General features: G+C 40.1%; 1 pseudogene; it reads left to right on the top strand.

Annotated features, from left to right (window-relative positions):
• Positions 1-8,933: 8,933 nt before the first annotated feature.
• On the top strand, positions 8,934-9,854 carry LOC121482535 (annotated as a pseudogene).
• Positions 9,855-15,860: the final 6,006 nt, after the last annotated feature.

Genomic DNA, 15,860 nt, shown 5'->3' with positions numbered 1-15,860 from the left:
TATCCTTAAACTGAAACATTGGCTCTTCTTGAGTCTCAAGCCTGCCAGCTTTTGGACTGGAACATATATCATAAGCTCTCCTTGTTCTCAGACCTTTAAACTTGAACTAGAACTACACATGGGCTCTCTTGGGTTTCCAGCTTGCTGATGGCAGATCTTGAGACTTTTCAGCCTCCATTATTGTGTGAGTTAATTCCTTATAATAAATTGACCTATTTATCTATTTATCCTATTTGTTCTGTTTCTCTGGACAAATCTAATACCCTAATAACCTGTCACCCATTTCCTCCAAGACATAGAGTTCCTTCCACATTGGCAGTCCCAGAATTTGGAATCAGGAGATCTGTTCAAATCCTGACTCTATCACTACTCTGCTATGGTCACTCGGTAAGTCATTCACTATTCATTGTTGGCCTCAGTAGATTGGTTTGTAAAGATAGGAAATAATACCTGTTCTGCCATTTTGCTGGGCTGTTGATGCATCCAGTCATAAGACTATGGTAAATCTGTAATAGTTGAGGGCTTCTACCTCTCCACCCCTAAAAGAGAGACTTTTCCCCCCTTGGTAGAGCAAAAACGTTTTGAAGGAAGGCGTCTGGATTTTTGGCATCTGGCACCTCCTCTATTACTATATCACTGAGTAGCCTGAGCTGGGTCAATTGTACAGTGAGTACAATAAGAAGGAGAGCCAAGGAAAACTGGGTCATTCTAGGAACCTAAGAGATATTGACCCATAGAAAGGGAAGAGTCATTTCCACAGTAGAATCAAAGATGCCCTTTATGAAACCATCTACCAGGGCCTGGGTCACAGATCTCTTTAAGCTCCAGCTACTAGGGCATGGTTCTAATTTGGGTTTTATAAAAAGGTAGTTCTGTTCTCCAAGTCAATCCATCAATCTCTCTTTCTCTTCTCTCCTCTTTCTTCCCCACCTCATCACTAACTTTTCAGAGATTTGCTCAGCCCCATCATCCAGAATCAACTAGGTAGTCCAGCCTCTTAATTTGACTCTCAATAACCATGAATAGAATTTCCAGGCAGCCTAATGCAAAGTTGTTATTAGCTTCTGATTGCCAAGACTTCTTCTGGGCTGGTTATTAATTAAAGAGACATTATTTGTTTAACACCCAGATCCCAGGATCTGGATTCCAAGAGCTTTGGAGGTATTTATAACACTCTGCTCTTCTCCTTCACTTTCTCTCAATCTTTCTCCCCCTTTCTCTTTTTTCCTGGGTCCTCTCCTCTGTCCTTTGTAAAAGCCATTTTTGGCATCCTTTTTTAAAAATTGTAGTTTTAATATGCAGTACCTCAATTACACAAGATATAGAACAGCTCCATTACCCCCAAAATGCTCCCTTGTAGTCAGGCCCCTCCCTCAACATCTAAACCCTGTGGGTCTGTGGCTGAGTAGCATCCAGAGTGTGGAGACTCCTGTGTGTTTTCTTTCTGGCACCAGTGTACTATTCATCAGGTGCCTGGACCCAGGGCTCCCATAAGGCTTAGATGGCAGAGGAGACTACAGACCTAGTCCTGGAAATCTGAGGATGACCACTGCATGACTATAGGCCAGAACTACTCTGAAGTGTTGGATTCTTAGTGAATTTATACAACCTTTGATTTTGACTTTCAAATGTATCATTGTTTATTAATTTGAAAATGACCATTGATCTCTTTCTCATCTCCTCTTTTCCCACTATATGAAGCTGTACTTATTTTTTTTTAAGATTTTATTTATTTATTCATGAGAGACACAGAAAGAGAGAGAGTCAGAGACATAGGCAGAGGGAGAAGCAGGCTCCATGCAGGGAGCCCAATGTGGGACTCAATCATGGGACTCCGGGACTACACCCTGAGTGAAAGGCAGATGCTCAACCTTGGAGCCATCCAGGTGTCCTGAAGCTGTACTTCTTCTGTGGCTTCACAGTAGCTCTTTCACAGAGCTGGGTACTATTTTATGTCAGAGGCAGGGACCCTTTCCAGAGCTTTCCAGACCTGATGTGAAAATGGAATCCCATACAACACAGTTAGGAGGTAACTATATTCTAGGAAGGGGCTTGCTATAAGATTCTTTGGCATCAAATGACCCTTTACCCCTACTCACTCCTGTATTTGGAGCATAACTCTGTGAGGCCATGTTTAATTTGCATGCTTTTTTTTTTTTTTAGCATAACATCTGTTACTCAAGCCCAGGAACACCTAGACTCACTAAACAACCCAGGTCATTTGGGAAATTCTTGGAGGCCATCTGTGGCAAGATTACATATTACTTCAATGGCACTAAATCTCTTAGACATCTTGTTTATGGGAGAATGACATTACTTCTGTCTCTTGAAATCCCTGGATGCTGCAAAATCATAGGACAAAAGTATTTTAGAGCTAGATGAGTTGTGTGTGACAGCTTAATAATCTAGTCCAGCCATTCTACATTTAAAAGATTTTTAAAAATATTTTATCATTTTTATTATATTTCATCATGGTAGGTGTAGTCTTTAGTGCTCATTCCCTATTTAACACATCTGCCCCACCAACCTCCCTTCTGGTAACCATCATCTTACTCTCTATGGTAAAGAGTCTGTTTCTTGACTGAAGCCCCAGCCGGCGCAGAGCAGGGCCACCACTTCGGGGAAGCCCGGCAGAGCCCGCCCAGCGCTGGAGATGGTCCAGCCACAGGGGCCTCGCCGTGGGTGCCTTTGGTCGAGGTGGGAGGGTCCTTGTCACCGTGTCCCCTGGGGTCAGGACAGCAGCAGCGGTGGGGGGCAGAGCACACCCTGTTTCGGTGGAGGCCATTCTATCTCTAAGTGAAAGAAATCATATAGAAAGTCAACATTTGTCAGATGCTGCTCTTGGAGAGTCTTCTTTGCAAAATGATACAACAAAAACAAGAGAGGAGCAAGCTACAACTGCAAAAACCTTGCAGAGCTAAGATCCTTTTGATAGGATTTCACCACTGGAACAAGTACAGACTCACCTGTTGATGTTTGTTTCCAATCATGGTTGAAGAATAAGGAGAACAAGATAACTTACAAAGCATCCTGAAAACCTATGAATTCGGCCTGAGATTTAAAGAGAAAACAGCTGGAACGCTACAGAGAGAAGAGTTCGCGCTTCTATCAAGTACAACTTGTTTTTGGCCACTCTGCACTGAGCAAAATGACTAGAAGGGAAAACTCACCAAAAGAAAGAATCAGAAACAATCCTCTCTCCCACAGAGTTACAAAATTTGGATTACAATTCAATGTCAGAAAGCAAATTGAGAAGCAAAATTATAAAGCTACTGGTGGCTCTAGAAAAAGGCATAAATGATTGAAGAGACTTCATGAATGCAGAATTTAGATCTAATCAGGCCGAAATTAAAAACCAATTAAATGAGTTGCAATCCAAACTGGCGGTCCTAACGACGAGGGTTAACGAGGTAGAAGAATGAGTGAGTGACATAGAAGACAAATTGATGGCAAGGAAGGAAGCTGAGGAAAAAAGAGAAAAACAATTAAAAGATCATGAGGATAGGCTAAGGGAAATAAATGACAGCCTCAGAAAGAAAAATCTATGTTTAATTGGGGTTCCAGAGGGCGCCGAAAGAGACAGAGGACCAGAAAGTGTGTTTGAACAAATCATAGCTGACAACTTCCCTAACTTGGGAAGGGAAACAGGCATTCAGATCCAGGAGATACAGAGATCCCTCCCTAAAATCAATAAAAACCACTCAGCACCTTGACATTTAATAGTGAAACTTGCAAATTCCAAAGATAAAGAGAAGATCCTTAAAGCAGCAAGAGACAAGAGATCCTTAACCTTTAGGAGGAGAAGTATTAGGGTAACAGCAGACCTCTCCACAGAGACCTGGCAGGCCAGAAAGGGCTGGCAGGATATATTCAGAGTCCTAAATGAGAAGAACATGCAGCCAAGAATAATTTATCCAGCAGGGTTCTCATTCAGAATAGAAGGAGAGATAAAGGCTTCCAAGATAGGCAGAAACTGAAAGAATATGTGACCACCAAACCAGCTCTCCAAGAAATATTAAGGGGGACTCTGTAAAAGAAAGAGGAAGTCCAAAGAAATAATCCACAAAGACAGGAATGAAGAGGTATCATGATGACACTAAATTCATATCTTTCAATAGTAACTCTGAACGTGAAAGGGCTTAATGACCCCATCAAAAGGCGCAGGGTTTCAGACTGGATAAAAAAGCAAGACCCATCTATTTGCTGTATACAAGAGACACATTTTAGACCAAAGGACACCTACAGCCTGAAAATAAAAGGTTGGGGAACCATTTACCATTCAGATGGTCCTCAAAAGAAAGCAGGGGTAGTAATCCTCATATCAGATAAATTAAAGTTTATCCTGAAGACTGTAGTAAGAGATGAAGAGGGACACTATATCATACTTAAAGGATCTATTCAACAAGAGGACCTAACAGTCATGAATATTTATGCACCTAATGTGGGAGCTGTCAAGTATATCAATCACTTAATAACCAAAGTAAAGACATACTTAGATAATAATACACTTATACTTGGTGACTTGAACATAGCGCTTTCTACAATAGACAGATCTTCTAAGCACATCTCCGTAGAAACAAGAGCTTTAAATGATACACTGGACGAGAAGGATTTCACAGATATTTACAAAACTTTACGTTCAAATGCAACTGAATACATACTCTTCTCAAGTGCACATGGAACTTTCTCCAGAATAGATCACATACCGGGTCACAAATCAGATTTTAACCAATACCAAAAGATTGGGATCATACCTGCATATTTTCAGACCATAATGCTTTGAAACTAGAACTAAATCACAAGAAGTTTGGAAGGATTTCAAACACATGGAGGTTAAAGACCATCCTGCTCAAAGATGAAAGGGTCAACCAGGAAATTAGGGAAGAGTTAAAAAGATTCATGGAATCTAATGAGAATGAAGATACAATCGTTCAAAATCTTTGGGATACAGCAAAAGCAGTCCTGAGGGGGAAATACATCGCAATACAAACATCCATCCAAAAACTGGAAAGAACTCAAATACAAAAGCTACCCTTGCACCTAAAGAAGCTGGAGAAAAAAAAAACAAAACAGCAAATAGATCCTATACCCGGCAGAAGAAGAGAGTTAATAAAGATTCGAGCAGAACTCAACGAAATCGAGACCAGAAGAACTGTGGAACAGATCAACAAAACCAGGAGTTGGTTCTTTGAAAGAATTAATAAGATAGATAAACCATTAGCCAGCCTTATTAAAAAGAAGAGAGAAAAGACTCAAATATCAGTGAGGGTGACAAAACATGAGAGACACCTAACTCTGGGAAATTAGCAAGGGGTAGTGGAAGGGGAGGTGGGCGGGGGGTTGGGGTGACTGGGTGACGGGCACTGAAGGGGACACTTGGCAGGTTGAGCACTGGGTGTTATGCTATATGTTGGCAAATTGAACTCTAATAAAAAAATTATTAAAAAAAAGATGACAACTCTAATGAGCTCTCTAGGGTCATATGTTCTTCCTTCTGTAAGTCATTGTTCCAAGGGGCAGGTTGGAATAAAATACTGTTTGTTGCGCTTGTACTTATGTCTGGAACGAAAAGAGTCTGTTTCTTGGTCTCTCTCTCTCTCTCTCTCTCTCTCTCTCAACCCATTTCTTCTTTCCTGTGTCCTTTTGTTGTGTTCTAAAACTCCACATATGAATGAGATCATATGGTATTTATCTTTCTCTAACTTGTTTCACTTAGCATTCTACTTTCTGCCTTTATCCTTGTGGCTGCAAACGGCAAGATTTAATTCTTTTTGTTGGCTAAGTAATATTCCATTGTGTGTGTGTGCATGTGTGTGTGTGTGTGTGTGTGTGCACATCACATCTTTATCCTTTCCTCTCTCGAGGAAAACTTGGGTTACTTCCATAGTTTGGCTATTGTAGAAAGTGCTGCAATAAACAGGGGTGTATGTACCCTTTGAATTAGTGTTTTTGTATTTTTGGGGTAGTGTGATTACTGGATTATAGGGTAGTTCTATTTTTAATTTTTTAAAAAAGATTTTATTTATTCATGAGAGACACACAGAGACAGGCAGAGACATAGGCAGAGGGAGAAGCAGGCTCCCTGTGTGGAGCCTAATGTGGGACTCGATCCCAGGACCCTGGGATCATGACCTGAGCCAAAGGCAGACGTTCAACCACTGAACCACCTAGGATTCCCTATTTTTAATTTTTTGAGGATTTCCCATTCTGTTTACCACAGTAGCTGCACCAATCCGCATTCCCACCAACAGAGCAAGGGGATTCCTTTTTCTCCACATCCTTGCCAACACTTGTTTCTTGTCTTTTCTATTTTAGTCATTCTGACAAGTATGAGATGATATTTCATTGTAGTTTTAATTTGCATTTCCCTGATTATAAGTGATGACAAACATCTTTTGATGTTCTCTATTAGCCATCTGTAAGTCTTCATTGGAGAAATGTTTGCTCATGTCTTCTGCCCATTTTTAATTGGATTATTTGTTTTGGAGGAGGGTATTGGATTATATCAGTCAGTTCTTTGTATTTTTTAGACACTAACCTTTTATCAGATATGACAGTTACACATATCTTCTCCCATTGTATATGTTGCCTTTTAGTCTTATTGTTTCCTTCACTATGCAGAAATACTTTATTTTGATGTAGTCCTAATAGTTTATTTTTGTTTTTATTTCCCTTGCCTCAGGAGACATCTAGAAAAATGTCGCTATGGCTGATGAGAAAGAGATTACTGCCTATGCTCTCTTCAAAGATTTGTAGTTTCAGGCCTCATATGTAGGTCTTAATCCCTTTTAAGTTTATTTTTGTGTATGGTGAAAGAAAGTGGTCCAGTTTCATTCTTTTGCATATGGCTATCCAATTTTCCCAACATCATTTGTTGAAGAGACTGTCTTTTTCCCATTTCATATTCTCTCCTCCTTGTTTGAAGATTAATTGACCAGAAAATTGTGGGTTATTTCTGGGTTTTCTGTTATAATCCACTGACATATGTGTCATTTTTTGTGCTACAGCCATACTTTTAATTACTACAGCTTTATAATATAATTTGAAATCTAGAATTGTGATATCTCCAGTTTTGTTTTAAAGGTTACTTTGCTATTCAAGATCTTTTTGGTTCCAAACAAATTTTAGGGTTGTTTATTCTAGTTCTGTGAAAAATGCTCTTAGTATTTTGATAGGGATTTCATTAAATATGCATATTGCTTTAGGTAGTATAGACATTTGAGAAATATTTGTTCTTCTAACCCATGAGCATGGAACATCTTTCCATTTCTTTGCATCATCTTGAATTTCTTTCATCAGTATTTTATAGTTTTCAGAGTATAGTTTTCAGAGTATAGTTTTCTTTCACCTCTTAGGTTTAGTTTATTCCTAGATATTTTATTATTTTTGTACAATTATAAATGGGATTGTTTTCTAAATTTCAGTTTCTGATGATTCATTATTAGCATATAGGAATGCAATAGATTTCTGTACATTGATTTTGTATCCTGCAACGTTACTGAATGCATTTATTATTAGCAGTAGTTTTTTGGTGGAGTCTTTAGGCTTTTCTATATACATTATCATATCACTTGCAAAGAATTTTACTTCTTCCTTACAAATTTGGATGCCTTTTGAGGATCCAAATTCTTTTTATTGCTTGATTGCTATGGCTAGAACTTCATTACTATGTTGAATAAAAGTGGAAAATGAACATCCTTGTCTACTTCTTCACCTTAGGGGGAAAGCTCTCAGTTTTTCACCAGTAGGTATGATGTTGGCTGTGGGTTTTTCAGATAAGGCCTTTATTATGTTCAGGTATTTTTCCTCTAGCCCTACTGTGCAGAGGGTTTTTATCATGAATGGATCTTGTACTTTGTCAAATGCCTTTTCTTTATCTATTGAAATGATCATATGATTTTTATCCTTTCTCTTATTGATGTGATGTATCACACGGATTGTTATCTAATATTGAATTTATTCCTTTGCATCCCAGGAATAAATCCCCCTTGATCTTAGTGTATAGTTTATTTATTATTATTTTTTTTTGAGTAGGCTCCATGCCTAATGTGGGGCTGGAACTCATGACCCTGAGATCAAGAGTCACATGCTACACTGATAAGCCAGCCAGGTGCCCCAAATGTGTCTGGTTTTTTAAATGTATTGTTGGGTTTGGCTTGCTAATATATATATTTAAAGATTCTATTTATTTATTCATGACAGACACACAGAGAGAGAGGCAGAGACACAGGGAGAGGAAGAAGCAGGCTCCATGCAGGATGCCCGACATGGGACTCGATCCTGGATCTCCCGGAACAGGCCCTGGGCTGAAGGCAGTGCTAAACCACTGAGCCACCTGGGCTGCCCGGCTTGCTAACATTTTGCTGAAGATTTGTGCATCTACCTTTATGATATATATTGGCCTGTAGTTCTCGTTTTTTTGTGTTGTCTTTATCTGGTTCTTTGGTTACATTTATTCCTGGGTATCATATGCTTTTGGGTGCAATTGTAAATGGGATTGACTCCTTAATTTCTCTTTCTTCAGTCTCATTGTTAGTGAATAGAAATGGGCATTGATTTTGTATCCTGCCACACTGCCGAATTGCTGCATGAGTTCTAGCAATCTTGGGGTGGAGTCTTTGGGGTTTTCTATGGACAGTATCATGTCATCTGTGAAGAGGGAGAGTTTGACTTCTTCTTTGCCAATTTGAATGCCTTTTATTTCTTTTTGTTGCCTGATTTCTGAGGCTACCCTTCTAGTACTCTGTTGAATAGCAGTGGTGAGAGTGGACATCCGTGTAATCTTCCTGATCTTAGGGGAAAGTCTCCCAGTGTTTCCCCACTGAGAAAGATATTTGCTGTGGGCTTTTTGTAGATGGCTTTTAAGATGTTGAGGAATGTTCCCTCTATCCCTACACTCTGAAGAGTTTAGATAAGGAATGGATCCTGTAAGCATGCGTGGGCGCCATATTGGTAGCGGCTGCTTAACAGTAGTAGCCATGAGGTTTCTTCTGCGAGAAACGTCTCTGTGTCAGTCTCTCCTCTTCCGTGTGTCCCGCAGGAATTTTATAAAGCTCAGAAAACATATCTCGAAGGTATGACTCCAGGACCAACCACCATATTTTCTCCAGAAGGTCACTTGTACCAAGTTGAAGATGCCATGGAAGCCATTGGAAATGCAGGCACCTGCTTGAGAATTCCAGCAAATGATGGTGTTTTGCTTGCAGCAGAAAGATGCAACATCCACAAGCTTCTTGAAGAAGCCTTTTTTTCCTGAAAAAATTTATAAACTGAATGAGGACATGGCTTGCAGCATGGCGGATATAACTTCTGATGTTAACCTTCTCACAAATGAACTGAGACTCATTGCTCAAAAGTATTTTTTACAGTATCAGGAACCAATTCCTTGTGAGCAGTTGGTCACAGCACTGTGTGATATCAAACAAGCCTATACACAGTTTGGAGGAAAATGTCCCTTTGTTGTTTCATTGCTTTACATAGGCTGGGATAAGCACTATGACTTTCAGCCCTGTCAGAGTATATGCTCTATCAGAGTATTATGGAGGATGGAGGCCACGTGCATTGGAAACAATAGAGCTGCAGCTGTGTCCAATGTTAAAAGAAGATTACAAAGGAGAAATGACTCTGAAGTCTGCACTTGCTTTAGCTATCAAAATCCTAAACAAGACCATGGATATGAGTGAACTCTCTGATGAAAAAGTGGAAATCGCTTCCCTGATGAGAGAGAACAGGAAGATGGTCATCAGGGTCCTGAAGCAGAAGGAAGTGTAGCAGCTGATCAAGAACCACGAGGAGGAAGAAGCGAAATGGAGTGGAAGAAGAAAGAAAAAGATCATAAAGGGAAGGAGAAATAGAAGGGGAACCGTGGGCTTGGTGGCTCCTGGGCCTTGTGCCTGTGCCCAGCTGCCCTCATCTGGTAGACAGACTAGGGCGGGCTCCAGCTTGGGGCCCTGCCGTCTCTGTCCAGTTGAGTCTTGTAATGACAATCAGTCATTGTGGACATGCACGCACGTCCCTCTCTGTGTTGGTAATAAAACTTGGAAAGAAAAAAAAAAGGAATGGATGCTGTATTTTTTTTTTTAGAGAGAGAGCAGAAACTGGGGTGCTTTTATTTCCTCCTGGGCCTGGCAGGCTGAGAGCAGAGTACAGACAAAGGCACAGTGGCGCCTGGGCCTGTTATGGCCTGGAGTTTGGCTGCCAGGGTGGTAACTGTGAACAAGTGTGCCAGAGTGTGTAGGGACTGGAGTGATCCTCCTGAGACTGAGAGAAGGGCCCTGGGGGTGTGATGCTGTATTTTGTCAAATGCTTTCTCTGCATCTATTGAGACAATCATACGTTCTTATTTTTTCTCTTGTTGATGTGATCTATCTTGTTGATTGTTTTAGGAGTGTGGAACCATCCTTGCATCCTGGGGATAAATGCCACTTGGTCATGGTGAATAATCTTTTTAGTGTACTATTGGATCCTATTGGCTAGTATCGTGTTGAGAATTTTTGCATCCAAGTTCACTAGGGAAATTGGTCTACATTTTTCCTTTTTGGTGGGGTCTTTGTCTGGTTTTAGAATCAAGGTGATGCTGGCCTCATAAAATGAGTTTGGAAGTATTCTGTCCCTTTCTATCCTCTGAAACAGCTTTAGAAGAATAGGTATAATTTCTTATTTAAACGTTTGATAGACATCCCCTCCGAAGCCATCTGGCCTTGGACTTTTGTGTCTTGGGAGGTTTTTGATGACTGCTTCAATTTCCTTCCTGGTTATTGACCTGTTCAGGTTTTCTATTTCTTCCAGTTCCAGTTTTGGTTGTTTGTGGCTTTCCAGAAATGCATCCATTTCTCCTAGATTGCCTAATTTTTTGGCATATGATAAGTTTTTAAAATCATTTGAATTTCCTTGGTATTGGTGGTGTTCTCTCCTCTTTCATTTATGATTTTATTAATTTGAGTCTTTTCTCTTTTATTTTTAATAAGCCTGGCTAGGGTTTTATCTATCCTATTAACTCTTTCAAAGAAACAACTCCTGGTTTTATTGATCTGTTCTACAGTTCTTCTTGTCTCTATTCCATTGAGTTCTACTCACATCTTTCTTATATGTCTTCTTCTGCTTGGTGTAGGTTTTACTTGCTATTCTTTCTCCAGTTCCTTTAGGTGCAAGGTGAGCTTGTGTATTTGAGTTTTTTCAAATTTTTGGAGGGAGCCTTCTATTGTGATGTATTTCCCTCTTAGGACTGCTTTTGCTGTATCCCAAAGATTTTGAATGGCTGTATCTTCATTTTCATTAGTTTCAAGGAATCTTTTTAATTCTCTAATTTCCTGGTTGACCCATTCGACATGTTTGAGTTTCTTCCAAATTTCTTCTTGTAATTGAGTTCTAGTTTCAAAATTTTGTGGTATGAAAATATGCAGGGGACAATCCCAATCTTTTGGTATCCATCGAGAAGTGATTTGTGACTCTGTATGTGGTCTGTTCTGGAGAAAATTCCATGTGCACTTGAGAAGAATGTGTATTCAGTTGTATTCATATGGAAAGTTCTGTATATTTGTAAAATCCATCTGGTCCAGTGTATCATTTAAGGCCCTTGTTTCTTTGGAGATGTTCTGCTTAGAATATCTGTCCTTTGCAGAAAGTGCCGTATTGAAGTCTCCCAGTCTTAGTGTATTATTATCTAAGTATGTCTTTACTTTGGTTGTTAATTGATTGATATACTTAGCAGCTCCTACATTGGGGGCATAAATATTCATTATTGTTAGGTCTTCTTGTTGGATAGAGCCTTTAAGTATGATAAAGTGTCCCTCTTCATCTCTTACTACAGTCTTTGGGATAAACTTTTTATATGATATGAGGATTGCTACCCAACTTTCTTTTGAGGACCATTTGAATGGTAAATGGTTTTCCAACCTTTCATGTTCAGGTGGGAGGTGTCCTTAAGTCTAAAATGAGTCTCTTGTAGACAGCAAATAGATGGATCTTGCTTTTTTATCTAGTCCAATACTCTGTGTCTTTTGATGGGATCATTTATCCCATTCAGTTTCAGAGGAACTAGTGAAAGATATGAATTTAGTGTCCTCGTAATACCTATTCAGTCACTGTTTTTGTAGATTATTTCTTTGGGTGTCCTCTTTCTTTTACAGGGTCCCCCTTAATATTTCTTGCAGAAGTGGCTTGGTGGTCACATATTCTTTCAGTTTCTGCCTATCTTGGAAGCTCTTTATCTCTCCTATTCTGAATGAGAACCTTGCTGGATAAAGTATTCTTGGCTGCATGTTCTCATTTGGTACCCTGAAAGTATCATGTCAGCCCTTTCTGATCTGCCAGGTCTCTGTGGAGAGGTCTGCTGTTAATCTCATATTTCTCCCCCTATAAGTTAAGAATCTCTTGTCTCTTGCTGCTTTAAGGATTTTCTCTTTATCTTTGGAATCTGCAATTTCACTATTAAATGTCGAGATGTTGAACGGTTTTTATCAATTTGGGGGGGGGGATCCTCTCTATCTCCTGGATCTGAATGCCTGTTTCCCTTCCCAAGTTAGGGAAGTTCTCAGCTATGATTTGTTCAAATATGCTTTTGGCCTTCTGTCTCTCTCGGCATCTTCTGGAACCCCTATTATATGTAGATTCTTCCTTCTCAGGCTATCATTTATTTCCCTTAGCCTTTCCTCATGGTCTCTTAATTGTTTTTCTCTTTCTTTTTCAGCTTCCTTCCTTACCATCAGCTTGTCTTCCATGTTACTCACTCTTTCTTCCCTCTCATTAACCTTAGCCGGTAGGACATACAGTTTGGATTGCATCTCATTTAATTTATTTTTATTTTCGGCCTGATTAGATCTCAATTCTGCAGTAACAAAGTCTCTGGAGTTTTAAATTTTTTTTTTCCAGAGCTAGCATTAGCTTTATAATTGTGCTTGTGAGTTGGCTTTCTGACATCAAATTGAAATCTATATTCTGTAACTCTGTGGCAAAGAATACTGTTTCTGATATTTTCTTTTGTGGTGAATTATTCCTTCTAGTCATTTTGTTCAGTGCAGAGTGGCTGTATGAGTGGGCTGAGTCAAGAATATCAACCGTGACCTATGTAAATTCCACCCTAGATGATTCTGACGAGGTCAGATACCAGAAAATGAAAAAGAATGTCAGAACAATATAAAACAAAAGTGAAAAAAATACCAGAACAAAGTAGTAAAAAATAAAAAGCTAAAAATCCCAAAGTAGAAGAAAAAAAAGAAGAAAACAAAGGAGTAAAAAGAGAAAAAAAGGAAATAAAACTTATAAAGGGGGAAGACTGGGAGAAATGGTGGTATTGAAAAAGTTGTAGTGGAGGGAGAATGTAGTCTACCTGAGGGATCCTAGAGGGTGATAATCTTGGTTCTGGGTGTATTAAATTATGTATGTTAGAAGATGCTCAGTCCCAAAATTATATAAACCAGAAATACTTGTAGAGGGCCCCAACATTGACCACCAAAACAAAACAAGATAAAAGAGGGGGGCAAATGGGAAGGAAGAGAGAATATAATCTCACAGAATGAACCAACATGGTATTCCACTTGGTTTTGGGTGTATGCTGGTCATGGTTTAGGAGGTATTAACTTCCACCATTGCAGAACAAAATGAGGCAGAGAAAACAAAAACCACAAAACAAAAACCCAAATATCATATATCTCCCAAAATTAAATTTGGTGAGTTGAAGGGAATCCAGAAGTTAAAAATATATCTAAGACATGTAATTGTAGAAATATGAAAGTCAAAAAGGAAGAAACTTAAAACTGAAGAGCTTATAAAATATTGTAGTTAAGGTGGGAAAAGGCACAAAATATTGGAAATATTGGAAATACTTAGTCTGATATAAAAATGAGTTGTAATGGAAAATGAAAAAATAATTTAAAAAAGAAAAAGTGGGGGACCTTCTAGTTCTATATACTATATTCCCTCGATTTTCCTTTGGTCCAGCACTTCTTGGTCAAGAACTTGCTCTTCTCCTGTTCTTCTAGCAGTTCTTCTGAAGGAGGGGCCTGCTGTGCTGATTCTCAGATGTGTGTGACTGGGGAAGATGCCCCGACCCCTGCCAGGTCCTGGACTCAGTGTGAGCTATTTATGCCTTTGTTCCCTGGCAGCCCTGCCTCTCCCCAGGCATAAGGTGAAACAAGGAGGAAAAACAACAATGGCAGCAGCCAGATATCCAGATCTGGAGTCAGCTCCCTGCTAGTAACTAACCGCAATCTCCTACTCTGCACTGGCCTAGATGTTCCCCGGACTGGCGAGGGAGCACTGATTTGCACAGCTTGTGGTGCGCCCAGCGGCAGGAGAGTTCTTGCTGCCCTGTGCCCTCCCCATTTCCGCCTGTCCCGGGGGAATGCAGGGTCGCCAGCTTTGTCCGCTTGGGTGCCCAGTGATCCTGGGCTCTGTGCTGCTGGAACTGCGCTCCCAGGGGCCGTGGTTCCCGAAGGCAACAGGGTGCAGACACCTCCATTCAGAGCTGGCCCATGCAACCAACTGGCTTGTCCCAAATGCCCTGAAGGCTGTAGCACTCCAGTCCTTTCCTCAGATCTGTCCACCGTTTGTGGTGCACTTTACCTGGGGCATACTTCCTCTAATAGTGACTCTGTGAATCTGGAGGCTTCACTGCCACTCCTGAGATTCTGCCAGATTTCCCTGCTAAGCACTTTTCCATCTAGGAAAAATCTGGTGTCGATTTTTCTTTTAAAGATTTATTTATTTATTTATTCATGATAGACAGACAGACAGACAGAGAGAGGCAGGGACACAGGCAGAGGGAGAAGCAGGCTCCATGCCGGGAGCCCGATGCGGGACTTGATCCCGGGACCCCAGGATCGCGCCCTGGGCCAAAGGCAGGCGCCAAACCACTGAGCCACCCAGGGATCCCCTGGTGTCGATTTTTAACGTTCCTGCTTCTCCAGGGCTGGGCTTTCCTGTCCTGGAGGCTTTTGATGCTACACTTTAGCCTGGCTCCTCGCGGTGCCCCTCCCAGACTTTATTCTTAGTTATTTCCATCTTCCTACTTTGCTAGAAGTGAAAAGTTTTCTCTTTGTAGCATTCGGACTGTTCTCTCTTTAAAAAGCTGGTGGGACCATGACTTGAGGACCCCTACTCTTCCACCATCTTGCCCTGCCCCACTTCCATGTACTTTTTAATTTCTTCTTCCTTGATTTCCTGGTTGACCCATTTATTGTTTAGTAGCATGTTACTTAACCTCTGTGTATTCAAGCCCTTTAAGATTTGTGTGTGTGTGTGTGTGTGTGTGTGTGTGTGTGTGTGTGTGTGGTTGACTTTCTTGTATCATAGATTTGTGGTCAGAAAAAATGCATGGTATGACTTAGACTTTTTGAATTTGTTGAGGCTTGTTTTGTTGCCTAATATGTGATCTATTCTGGAGAATGTTCCATGTGCACTTGAAAAGAATGTGTATTCTGTTTTAGAATGGAATGTTCTGAATATGTTTGTTAAATCCATCTATTCCAGTGTGTCATTCAAAACTACTGTTTCCCCTTGCTGATTTTCTGTCTGGATAGTCTGTCCATTGATACAAATAAGGTGTTAAGTCCCCTACTATTATTGTATTAACTATTACTTGCTTCCTTTCTGTTATTAACTATTTTATGTTGAGTGCATTAATATTTATAGTTGTTATATCTTCTTGTTGGATTGTTCCTTCTAATATTATATAGTGTCCTTCTTTGTCTCTCCTTAGTCTTTGTTTTAAAATCTATTTTGTCATGGGGTGCATGAGTGGCTTAGTCTGTTAAGTGTCCAACTTTTGATCTCAGCTCAGGTCACAATCTCAGGGTTGTGAGTTCAAGCCCCATGTTTGGCTTCACACTGAGTGTGGAGCTTACTTAAAAAAATCTATTGTG

Source organism: Vulpes lagopus, chromosome X, assembly GCF_018345385.1.
Source record: "Vulpes lagopus strain Blue_001 chromosome X, ASM1834538v1, whole genome shotgun sequence".
Lineage (NCBI taxonomy): Eukaryota > Metazoa > Chordata > Mammalia > Carnivora > Canidae > Vulpes > Vulpes lagopus.
The sequence above is the reverse complement of the archived record's forward strand: the minus strand, read 5'-3'. Positions and strand labels throughout refer to the sequence as shown.